Source organism: Oncorhynchus masou, chromosome 12 (genome assembly GCF_036934945.1).
Source record: "Oncorhynchus masou masou isolate Uvic2021 chromosome 12, UVic_Omas_1.1, whole genome shotgun sequence".
Classification (NCBI taxonomy): Eukaryota; Metazoa; Chordata; class Actinopteri; order Salmoniformes; family Salmonidae; genus Oncorhynchus; species Oncorhynchus masou.
Window position 1 is genome coordinate 57,195,334 of NC_088223.1, and position 12,783 is coordinate 57,208,116.

Below are 12,783 nucleotides of genomic sequence, written 5' to 3' on the forward strand. Positions count from 1 at the left end.
AACCCACCCCATACACCCCCGACAGCCTCCAACCTTCCCCACACACCCCTGACAGCCTCCAACCTTCCCCACACACCCCTGACAGCCTCCAACCTTCCCCACACACCCTGACAGCCTCCAACCTTCCCCACACCCCCTGACAGCCTCCAACCTTCCCCACACACCCCTGACAGCCTCCAACCTTCCCACACACCCCTGACAGCCTCCAACCTTCCACACCCTTCCAACCTTCCTCACACACCCCTGACAGCCTCCAACCTTCCCCACACACCCCTGACAGCCTCCAACCTTCCCCACACACCCCTGACAGCCTCCAACCTTCCCCACACACCCCTGACAGCCTCCAACCTTCCCCACACACCCCTGACAGCCTCCAACCTTCCCCCACACCCCTGACAGCCTCCAACCTTCCCCACACACCCCTGACAGCCTCCAACCTTCCCCACACACCCCTGACAGCCTCCAACCTTCCCCACACACCCCTGACAGCCTCCAACCTTCCCCACACACCCCTGACAGCCTCCAACCTTCCCCACACACCCCTGACAGCCTCCAACCTTCCCCACACACCCCTGACAGCAGTCTCTGGTTTAAATACATGTTTGATAGTTTCCCTTTGTGCTCATCCTTCGTTTGCAATGTCCGGTTTTAATTCCAGGGCGTCCTCCAAGAGTGGTAGTCGAAACCAGAGTTGTCCATTTAATTGATGATTATTAACACATACATTTTCAATTTAGACCATGTATTAATTGATGTTATCTAATTTTCATAAAAACCGAAGCTCGGAGTATTTAGAGACATGACAGCTAGCCGTTGTGTTCCAGTCACTACAGTTTCATTCATGTGGAATCTAATAAACGGATGAAATGTCCTGGAGACTGAAAGGCCAATTAGTATCATTGTGATAGATCAGAAACATTGGTTTCTCTCCTCCCTAGCGTTCTGTCTGCGCTGTAAATAAAACAGAGCCATTTCACTACATGACACTAGCCGCTCGGCCGCCACTCCTGTTTTTTCCGGTCTCTCTTTAAATCTTCTCCCTTCCACTGTTCTGTGCTCTGAAACATTGTTCTTAAGCCTGGGTGTGCAAGGCCACACAGGGATTAGGTCTACCCTCTTAAAGATGTGTTTACATAGTCATCGGGTGAAAGATTGCAGAGTGCTTACCACCAGTTTTGAAAATGAAGCCAGACCAGGAAAATCAGGATACAATTTGGCACTTACAGAGGCTAAATGATTTCCTCCAAGCTGCTGATTTCTACTGGGAAATCTACCCTTGGACTGAAAATTGCATCCGGAAAAATGTTTATCTAGTGTTCCCCCCCCCCCCTCTTTCTCTTGAATGAATGATTATTCTCCTGACCTTTTAACACACGCAGAACACAATTTGTTTTTTATTTCTCTCATTATGCCCCCATTTACTCTGCTGGTTAGTACTGTCCTATGTTTTGTTGTAAGGCTGTGGATGACTTTTGAAAGGAGCGTAGCCTGCTTTAGAAGCACCATCGAACATCACGTCTCAAAAGCCTTGAGTAATTATTAGTGTTTCATTCTATTGTTTGTCACAATCAATGACACATTTGTGGCTTTGGACTTTCATGAGAATGTAATTAAAATATGTAATAAATGAGATTACAATAACAAACGATAATGTCTTATTATTTCTATTTATCAGGTCGGGTATTTTTTTTATACAGCATTAATAATACATTAACAAGTGTTCTATATGCACTACACATGCATTTCATATTAACCCTTTGCTCCAACAAGGATGTCAAAAATGTACATTTTCGAACACTTTCGGGATTTTGCCAAGCAACTCGTTAACGGCAAAGAAAAATGTGATATGGAGAACTGAAAAAGAATCTCTTTTGTATACTAGTGGTGAGAGGATAAAGTGAAACCGTTGACTCAGTAGTGCAAATTTGACACAGAGTTATGTACCCTGAACAGATATATGGAGCCACCCCAGATTTAGCCCCTGGGGGGCTTTGCAGCCTCTATAAAAAATAACTCAAACATGTTAATAGATATTTACCTTCCATTCGATGTATAGATATCAAGTTGAGAGTAAAATATTTCAGATGCAATTGGAATTGAGTTTATAGCCAATAGTGTTCCAAAGTTTAAGCTAAAAGTATGTTGGCGCTGGTGCCCATGTCTCCCATATTGGTGGCCAATTTAGGTTGTACCGGTATGTCAGATTAGCTCCATCGCCAATTTCTTAGCCTCTTAATATCACAGAAATACAACACTTTGAATGAATACATAAAGAATAATTAATGTCAAGTTGCTATGGATGAAATGTATCAAGTTAATGTTCAGAACATGAAAAATTGATTTATTTGAAAACATCAAATTTGACTATAAATGGAAGAATTTTTTAAATATATGATACTTTTTGGGGAATTAAAATAATTTACTTGTGTTACAAATTGTTAATAAAAGAAAGAGTTGTACTGCTTGACAACCATAAATAAATGTCCCCAGTTGGTGCTTTTAAGGTTATAAATATGTTGGCGAATTTGCGGGTTAACAGCATATCAATGAAAAAGCATAGCATTTGCTGTTACCCATCCGATTTTTGACAAATCTGTGAGCTTGAGAATGAGTTGTCTGTAAGCAAGATGGTGTTAGAGCTTCACAGCTGTATAGGTATGCAAAAGGGTGTTAGAGCTTCACAGCTTTAGTGCTTCACAGCTGTACAGGTAAGCAAGAGGGTGTTAGAGCTTCACAGCTGTACCGGTAAGTAAGAGGGTGTTAGAGCTTCACAGCTGTACCGGTAAGTAAGAGGGTGTTAGAGCTTCACAGCTGTATAGGTAAGTAAGATGGTGTTAGAGCTTCACAGGTGTATAGGTAAGCAAGAGGGTGTTAGAGCTTCACAGCTGTACCGGTAAGTAAGAGGGTGTTAGAGCTTCACAGCTGTACCGGTAAGTAAGAGGGTGTTAGAGCTTCACAGGTGTATAGGTAAGCAAGAGGGTGTTAGAGCTTCACAGGTGTATAGGTAAGTAAGAGGGTGTTAGAGCTTCACAGGTGTATAGGTAAGCAGGAGGGTGTTAGAGCTTCACAGGTGTATAGGTAAGCAAGAGGATGTTAGAGCTTCACAGCTGTACAGGTAAGTAAGAGGGTGTTAGAGCTTCACAGGTGTATAGGTAAGCAAGAGGATGTTAGAGCTTCACAGCTGTACAGGTAAGTAAGAGGGTGTTAGAGCTTCACAGGTGTATAGGTAAGCAAGAGGATGTTAGAGCTTCACAGCTGTACAGGTAAGCAAGAGGGTGTTAGAGCTTCACAGGTTTAGTGCTTCACAGCTGTACAGGTAAGCAAGAGGGTGTTAGAGCTTCACAGGTTTAGTGCTTCACAGCTGTACAGGTAAGCAAGAGGGTGTTAGACATTCACAGATTTAGTGCTTCACAGCTGTACCGGTAAGCAAGAGGGTGTTAGAGCTTCACAGCTGTACAGGTAAGTAAGAGCTGGAGATGAGTAACTACCCTTCAATGATTACACTTTTTCCAGACAAGATTAATTTATCACTATTTTTCCTTGTGTTCCCTCTTTTTGTCCAGTTCCAGTGCTCTTCATTCTACAAGTCCGTGCTTTGGACTTGATTCAATTTTCCATGTCTCTCACTGCAGCAAGATGAATGGTCTCTGGATTGATGAAAGACCCAATTTTGTCTGCCGCTGTGGTTATTGAGGTGTAATTTTCTCAGACTTGTGATTTCTCACATTTGTGATTCACTGGTTATAAATAATAATTTCACAAGATACTCAGGCATGGAGTCAGCAAAAGGACTGATGAAAGATGCCCTCGGGGAAAAGCCAGGAGACTGTTTAAGTCTTACTCCACTTTGTTTTCCTTTCACATCGTATACACACATTGACGCTTGAGTCACAGACATAAGAAATGTGTTATTTTCCGTTTTCCATCTACTCATCCTTTTTGTATAGGTCAACTTGCGCACATGGTGTGTGTGCATGTGATGTACAATGCCCCCCTCCCCCTTAGCTCTGACTCTACTGATAGCTACGTTATTGAGGAAAAATGTACTTTCTATGCCTGTGATATAGTGATATATGGTTGTCCAACCTAGCTATCTTAAGATGAAAGCACTAACTGTAAGTCGCTCTGGATAAGAGCATCTGCTAAATGACTCAAATGTAAAAGGTAAATGTGTGTGCACGTGGTGTGTGCGCGCGCTTGTGTTTGTGTATGCATGTGTGAATGACACGGCATACTGGATAAATGTGTCTGTTTGCGTAGTTTCTTCTTTTCATACCGCAGAAACTTGTATAATCCTCTGTGGAGTCTATCGACGGCTGAATTTCAGCATCGTCTCATCAGACATCTGGAAATGGGCATGTTTGCAGTCCCTCCTCAGCAGTCTTATGCTTTCACTTGATTATATTATCTGGTTAAAGTTTTCTTTCTCCTGCGAGGGGGTATGAGACCCAAGGTCTGTCAAGGGGTCAAGTGGTGATTGCTCATGTTGTCTCCTTTAAACATATGGTTAGTCCCAGAAAGTGCAAACAGTTTTCAAAGGTTTGGTACCCATTAAGGGACTTCCTAAGTCAGTTCCGGAGTCGGGTCTCTGTGGACGGGTTAAGGGGGCAAGAAGGAGGTTTGGCCAGGGGGGTGATAGAAGAAGGGGGTAGGGAGGATTGGCATTTTGGGAGTGGAGTGTGCATGTGTGTGGATTGCGTCAAGATGCTTGTTGCTTCTTTTCACAAAGGGGAAGTGAGTCTGGAGGTAGATCCAGCCAAGGGGCATCTCACGCAAGGCCGTCCCAGACAGGAAGCGCTTGGCCTGGCCGAGCTGTGTTATGATACAGGATCTGCAGATTGGAGGACGAGCTGTGAACTTCACATGCGATCCAGGCCACGGGGCCCAGTGCCCGCCGCAGGCCTGAGGAGTCTTGGAGGAAATGAAAGGATCATTTAGTTTGGGGAAGACGGGCCGGAGGAGAGTGAAGGATGAGGGCACGCCACAGACATCCACTCCAGCCATGCACTAAGACAAACAAACAGGAGACAAAAGAGGAGAAAAAAATGCATATCAACGCCTCGGGCAGCCACAAGCTTACTTTCAGGCAGCTTTCAAGAGTCTGGTCTATTTAAGGGTTTAAGGGTTTTCTCTGCGTTGGTCATAAAGCGAGTGCAGAACGCAAGCCCCATTGTCTGTTCTCCTGTCCCTCAGCCTGGGCTCGGATTCTCCTCTGCTGGGACTGCTGTCTGGACCGAGGCTGTGAAATAGATTTGTGAGAGGGCGAGTGATTTCTACCGTCAGGGTTGAGAGGGGGTAGGTGTCTGAATGTTACGCTCTGATCTGGCTGCTCAGAAGGTGGCTGACCCTTGACCACACAGCGATGAATCATTTGTGCCGTAATTTACCAGAACACCACCCCCATCCCCCAACGCCCCAGTGACGGCCCTTCTCACTCCTCCTGATCCTTCATTAACCCTCCATCATCCTCCGCTTTCCAACAACTCCAACCAAAACACAGCTATCCATCCTGACTGAGACTCTGTCTCCTGTGAAAGCAGCAGGAGCATGGAGGTGTGAGGGCTGAGGGCCAGGGAGGCCAGTGTGTGTCTGGTGCTGCTTGCACAGGGGTTGGTTCCATTGGGCCTGGTGTGGAGGAACACTGGTGCGGTTCCGTTGATCTCCTCAGAGCGAGCTGGATGGTCTGGCTGCTTTCCCGTCTACCCCCGCTGTGACGCTTGGCTTACCCCAATTAGAGACGCTCTGTCTCTGATTAGAAAGGGCTGGGAGCGAACCATGGTGGAGGGGGGGGGCGTAGAATGAATGCTGTGATTGTGCAGCGAGGTCTGCAGGTTTTCCTGTGAAGACTTCCACCAGACACCACTCTGCAGACACAGATGCCTCCTGCCCCCCAGGACAGAACGCATGGCGCTGACAGTGCCTCTGCCGAGCGTGAGGAGGCTGTGGAGGCCCATCCTCTACCTCCCCTTACCCCTAATCCTCCAGGCCAGTACAGGCAGGGCTGTCCTCTGCTTATTAAAGCCACATGTACCTCGCTGGCAGCTGTGGAGGCTGTTGACCTGGCATGTCCCTGACCCATCCATCTGGTTCTGGCTGGGCTCCAGAACATCCATGCCCAGTCAGTTCCACAAACAAACAGAGACACAGGGTTGGACCCTGGCACATCCCCCTCTGCATGCTGCAATTAATTTAGTCAAATACACAACTCAATATGTTCCATCCTTTCCCTCATTTAACCTAGTAATTTCTTCTTGTTTTCCTCCAGGATAGGATACTGTGACAGCTAAATGGGCCTGACAGGAATCAGTCTCAAACAGGACCATGTGAATGCCTGCTGCTCAGCTCAACATCAGTGACCTCTGGACATTCAGATGTGAAGTGTTGGCCTCACACATTGGGCAGGGTCAGTGTTGGTGTAGTGTAGTAGTCTGGAGGCCTCCCAAGCTCCAGCAGTCCCCCATACCAGGGCTCCGTAGAGTGGTATGACAGAGACATCAGACGGAGAAGAACGTGGCATCAGCTGTGGAACAGAGGGGGTGGTCCACAATCTGGGAGAAGGACAGGACAACACCCACCCACTCTTCACCTGATGCAGTGTTCCAGGCCATTTACACACTTTGTAAAAACAAGTGTGTAGGATGTATCTCGCTTCACTAGTTGTTGATAGAGCCCTCTCACCTGTATGTTGTCTGCTCCTCCATGCGGGGGGAGGGTGAGTAGTTGCTCAGCTGAGTAAACAGCTGATACTACTGTACAGGTGGGGATTGATTTGGAGAGGCGTAGATGTTTTCCTGTTGTTTTAATTCTGAAACTCTGAAACCACTGGCCCTTGTTAGGAGCTGCTCACAAGTTATCCAAGAAAGACTGAAAAAAGCAGTAGGTCTAAACAGATCTGGTGTGTCAGATATGACATGCTGTTGAACAACGTTCTCTTGCCACTCACTGAGCAGCTCATGCGGCTCAAAAAGCTGTCTGTCCATTTTACGGTCACACATCCAGACATGCTCAACAGAGCCAGATGCCTCGACAGGCTGTCAGATGACTCTTGGACGCGAGCATGCCATTCTTTACATCCCAACGCAAAGACACGAGCAGAGACCCCCGTCCAGATTGTGACTCAACTTTTGAATGGTGTGGAATTGACACATTCAATAACTAAGGCATCCAGGAGGGAGAAATGTAGCTTGTGTAAAAGCTGGTTTAAGATTTTTATAGTGGGTGTATAGTGTGTTTGAATCAAAGCCAGGGGGTACTGTGTTCAGACACGGGAGATTGTCTGCACACCTCCACAGGCTGATAATAGTGTCTGTGGACAGCCCAGAGGGTCCTGAGAGCTCCTGGTCTGAGCTGGCCTTTTAGTGTCTCTTGTCCTGCCTCCCCTCTCTCCTTCCCTTGGCCCAGCTTCAGGGGGTGAGTTGGAGGGTTGAGCAGTAGAGAGAGAGATGTATGACTGTAGGTCCCCCAGGGCTGATGGTGTGATGGTGGGGAACGTAGGAGGCGACGTGCCACAAAGAGGCGGAGGGATAAACCCGTATTGATGGAACATTGTGATCTCAGATAAAACCGAGTGTTCTGAACAGTAATGAAGATTGATGTGTGGATTGGCTTGTACTCTAGACTAGAGAAAGGGAGCCTGTCTTGTTATTGTGGCTGTTTCGCTCTCTCTCTCCCAGGGAGCACAGGAAGTGGTCTCAGTGAACTCTGCTCCTCTGGCTGGCCTAGTCCTTTAGGCACAGGTGGATGGTTGCCAACTGAAATATCCCGCTGCCCCGCCCGCATCTCTGGCCTGCCTCTTGCTGCAGGATTACCCGGCCCTTCTCTGGGTGTTCCGACATCTCTCATCATTTGAAAATGGGTAGCAATGGGAGTCTCTCTGCCACCCCCCCCCCCCTCTTCCCCATGGAGAGTTGAGGAGAACTCCAGGCAGGCAGGGTGAGAGGAGAGTGAGAAAGGAAGCAGTGTGGTGTTTTTAGGGGGATGTTCAGTACAATGAGTATAAAATAACAGAGGTCTGGTTAGAGGCTAGCTGGCAGTAGCAGCATCAGTCAGACCACATCACCATCAGCCACTCTCTAATGATCAGCAGCGCCAGCTTAGCCGCATTAGGTAAATGTCACTACACCACAGTCGACACAGAGACAGAGCAGGAGAGGCTCTGCTTCCAGTCTAGCCTGTTGGCACTGTCACTTCACCACTGCTTCTAAGGATCTAACTAACTACATCTCCACCTGTTGTCAGGCCTCAGTGTCCACTGTAGGGATGATCAGGGTAGATTTACATTTAGAAACAGATACAAGTGATGGACAAATAGTTATTATTTCATTGATACACAATCATATTTAGAAGGATGTTCATTTTGATGAGATTTCCCATGTAGTGACTTGAATTTCAGTGCAGTATCTCTTTTTGTCACATTGTCACATTGCCAGTGAGCTAGCCTGGCCTTTGGCTGAGTGGAGTGTGAGGGGTTTGCCACTGTAGGTGAGGGCCTGCTCTGTCATGGTGAGTGAGGTGACAGCTGAGCTGTTGTGACACTGTGTGCTGCGTGGGTCAGGCTAGCCCCCAGCCGTTAGCCACTCTACCCCCCCCCCACCGTGCTGCTCAGCAGTGACACATCCAACTACCCTTGTTTTGGGCCTGTCAGCTCCACACAGAGGAGAGGGGACAGTACTGTGTTTTCAGCATCAGTCTAAAGCCAGAGACAACGACAAACATTGATCTGTGCAGCCAGCCGGCACGAGATGGATGTACAACAGGGGTGCCAGTTGGGCAAACACTGTGTGTGAGCACAGTCGATGTATGTGTGTCATTAGTTATTCTAAGGCAATTGAAGGTGATAGATGAAAACACAAAAATCCTAATGTTTTTATTTGGTTACCTTTGAAAGGAAAGAGAAAACAAAGCTGTGTATGGATCCTCAGGGAGAAGCCTGTGACGGACACAGGTTCAGTGAGGAGATGTGGCCTGAAGTTTGCCGTGTTTTCACTCAGCAGACTGGGTCCCAGTCAAAATGTGGGAACCTCTCAGATCACTATCTGTTCTGAGCACAGCTCTAATGAAACATCTCAGCTCCTGTCCGTGTGCCTGTCTAACCTACATTTGACATCTCTCCTGAGCCCACAGCTTTACCCACACTCCTCTCTTCCTTACCAAGGAGCTCTGCCGAGGATGTAGTGTGTAATTGGATACAGATGTTGCCATGGCAGCTCGTTGCTAGACTGTTGTTTTAGCCTAGGCAAAGTGCTTTCCTACATACCAGTCTGACCTCCCTTTTGAAAGTGTCCAAAAACGACAAGCCTTTGTAGCGTTTTATGGGATCCTCTGATGTGCAGGGACGTGAAGTCCCTTGTATTATGTCTGGCCTCTCTCCCATGTCCCCTCCTTGTTTAGAATAATTGACCGGTTAATGCAGCTAATACAGTTATTATTGGGGCTGTGTTATTACTTTGGGTGAGCAGGGTCACATATCCTGTTCTGGAGGGTGTCTGAGTGTCTGTGATACACACATGGGATGGGGTGACCTACTGTATAGGGCATCAGGTCACATGTTTTACACAGGGGCTTTTACACTTTAGAAATCGTTCGGACGTGTGTAACTAAGCTATAGCTGTACACTTCTACAGTGTGTTACGTTATGTGTTGTTTTGATCCTATTATTATGTGTGTTAAACATTGATGGAGTTAATAGTCAATCCAAAGAGTGTAAGCGTCCCTCCATCTACTTGTACTAGTGTAAGTACAGTAGTGTCGTAAAAACTGTTTCCATGAATCAAACTGACTTGAAAGTCAAGTCTCAATATCTTTGTCAAGATACGAGGACTTCAGTGTTGAGGACATGCCTGGGTTCTAGGAATGATCACTTTTCAGGGGCCATAGACTGACAGCGTTGTTGCCCTTAATAACATTGCGTCCTGCTGTAGTGCCCGAGTCTCCTGGTAAAGTCGTATTACCTCACCGTGACTCGTTCCTGCGGCCTCCCAGGGTGATGTCACCCCACAGCAGACAGCCACACACTTGTCACACTGCATAGTATCACCATACTGGACCAAGGGAGCAGGACTTTCTCATAACGCGTGACCAGAGGAAAGAGGGTCTATACTGTAACTATTCTTTAGATGTGGCAACAAGCGTCGTGGTCACTTATAGCAGAGGGAATGATCTGATTGGATTACCGAAGCACCCACACATGCAACTCCCTTCCCTTTTTCCCCTTGGTTTATAATGATCTGTTTACCAGCAGCACACAGCGTATTAATAATGGTCAGGCTGTCAATGGCTCTCGGGTTTCCTCATCCCCCCAGGTACCCTGATACTGTACTGTACTGTGTGTACCCAGTACTACCATTATTCTGGCTGGATCCCCCAACAGGAAATCAGCTGCTCATGTTTGTGTGGTGACTATATTGAATTGAGTTGTGTGGTTAAGTTCTATAGGGTGTTTCATGAAATGGCTCGCATGTCCATTAGTTTAATAATGGCGTTTTGTAGACGAAGTAAGTTCAGACTGGAAACATCATACTGAATAGAAATGGGGGTTTGAGTAAAGATGTGGGGGACAGCTCCTCAAGGCAAGCTAGTTTGTACATAGAGTTTAGAAGGTCAAAGAAAAACTTTGAGAGAGCAGGTCAATGTGTCAAATCACTTGTAATTCATCTCCAGAACAATCAGACAGACTGATGGGATTGGACAGTGTGGACTTTTATGATAGCTAAGTGTGTGACATTATTCATGATGCATAGGTACTTGATGTCATATGGTGGTTAAGAACCAAATATGCACTTAATTTAGCCCCAATAGCTGGGCTGCTGTCAAAATTTTTGATTTTTTAAATTTACCTAAGCAAGTCAGTTAAGAACCAATTCTTATTTTCAATGACAGCCTAGGAACAGTGGGTTAACTGCCTTGTTCAGGTGCAGAACAATAGATTTTTACTTTGTGTGCTGAGGGAGTTGATCTTGCAACCTTCTGGTTACTAGTCCACCCCGAGACTGATTGTTGTCCTTTTAGGTTGTGATGTTGCTAAGTACCTACCGTACCTTAACTCTACTGTACCCGCTGGTACAGTGTTTATGGATGGGCTTTGGTAACACATTATTTGGATAGTCCATCTGTAGATGTAGATGGATCTGCCAGGCCTCTCTTTATGTAGTGTTGTGGTGTCTCTCTTGGCGTGATGTGTGTTATGTCCTGTAGCTTTTCCTGTTTTCATTTTAATCCCAGCCCCCGTTCCCACAGGACGATTTTTTCCCTTTGCTAGGCCATCATTGTAAAATAAGAATTTGTTCTTAACTGACTTGCCTAGTTAAATAAATGTTAAATTATAAAAAATGTTTAAAAAAACAACAGATGCTCTACAGACTATCAGTAGCATTTAATATAACTATCTACTAACCTTAACCCTTACCCTAACCTTAACCTTAACCTTAGCCCTTATCCTAACACTTATACTAACCCTAAGCAAGCAGTTGCTTTTAAACAGTTACTTTGTTGATAGAATAACTGGACTATCCGGACTATCCAACTAAAGTGTAACCTGTGTTTTTTTTATAGTGCTGTACTAACAGCAGTAAACATGAGATCTACACAAAGCAAACGTTTAACTTCATAATTGTCAGCCAGCTATATGTGAATCATAATAATCTAGCTGTCCAGCTCATTTAACAGGCAAAAATGACCTAAAACAAATGTTATGCAAGGTAGATGACTAGCTGTCATTTCTACATGGGTAGCTAGCTACCATTTCTTTGTGGCTAGCTAGCTAGTCAGTTAGCCCTATTGACTTACCATGGGCTTGAGATCTACGCACACGACAGTGGGTATTGTAGGCAGGTAACTAAACATGCCAAAATTAAGGCAGTGTGTATTTATTAACGTAATATTGCAGTCAGGCAACATATGAGATGTGAATGAGAAACATTTCTTTCCGATGTCAGTTTAAAATAATGTCCGCCATTGATTTCAATGAATTTTCCATTGTTTTTTAAAAGTGGTTGCATTATATTTCTGTGCATTTTTTCTCGTTGAAGCGTGCATCAATGCATTCTTCAAAATATGTACAAACAGAGTGCGCATCCGAGAAGTTCCCTCCGTGATCCGTTTCTCAGAATTTGATTTGGACTCAGACTCCAACCCTCCCAGACTCCAATTTGCGTGTTCGGAGCACGGTAGTATACATATTGAGAAACACCCAGAGAGTTGTAGGCCATCAGATCAAACTTAGCCTATAGATTGTTTAGGGGAAACATATGATAGTGGGCATATGGCAGTGGTCTGGAGTCAGCTGTCTGCCACAGCTGATAGTGTGAGCTTGGCATATGGTGCTGGTCTGGAGACAGTTGTTTGATGCGGTGCACTGACCTCCATTCTGGGACATTTCCCCCCCCAGTGCCAATGGCAGACTTCTGCTCCTAGTGTGGCATGTCACATAGTGTTAAAATCTCTGTGCAATAAAGGGAAAACCAGACGCTGCACTCAATTCTGTTCTGATATGTTCTAATGATCTTCAAAAAATAATTACCTGTGTAACAGCTAGCTTGTACTAATCTATATATTTGACATCTATGTCATTTAGCAGACGCTCTCATCCAGGGGGACTTACAGGAGCAGTTAGGGTTAAGTGCCTTGCTCAAGGACACATTGACAGATTTTTCATCTCGTCGGCTTGGGGATTTGAACCACCGACCGTTCCGTTCCTGGCCCAATGCTCTTAACCACTAGGCTACCTGCTGCCTATAGAGAAGAAAGTATTCAATGTTATGAAAGTATGATTACAAAGCGGTCCTA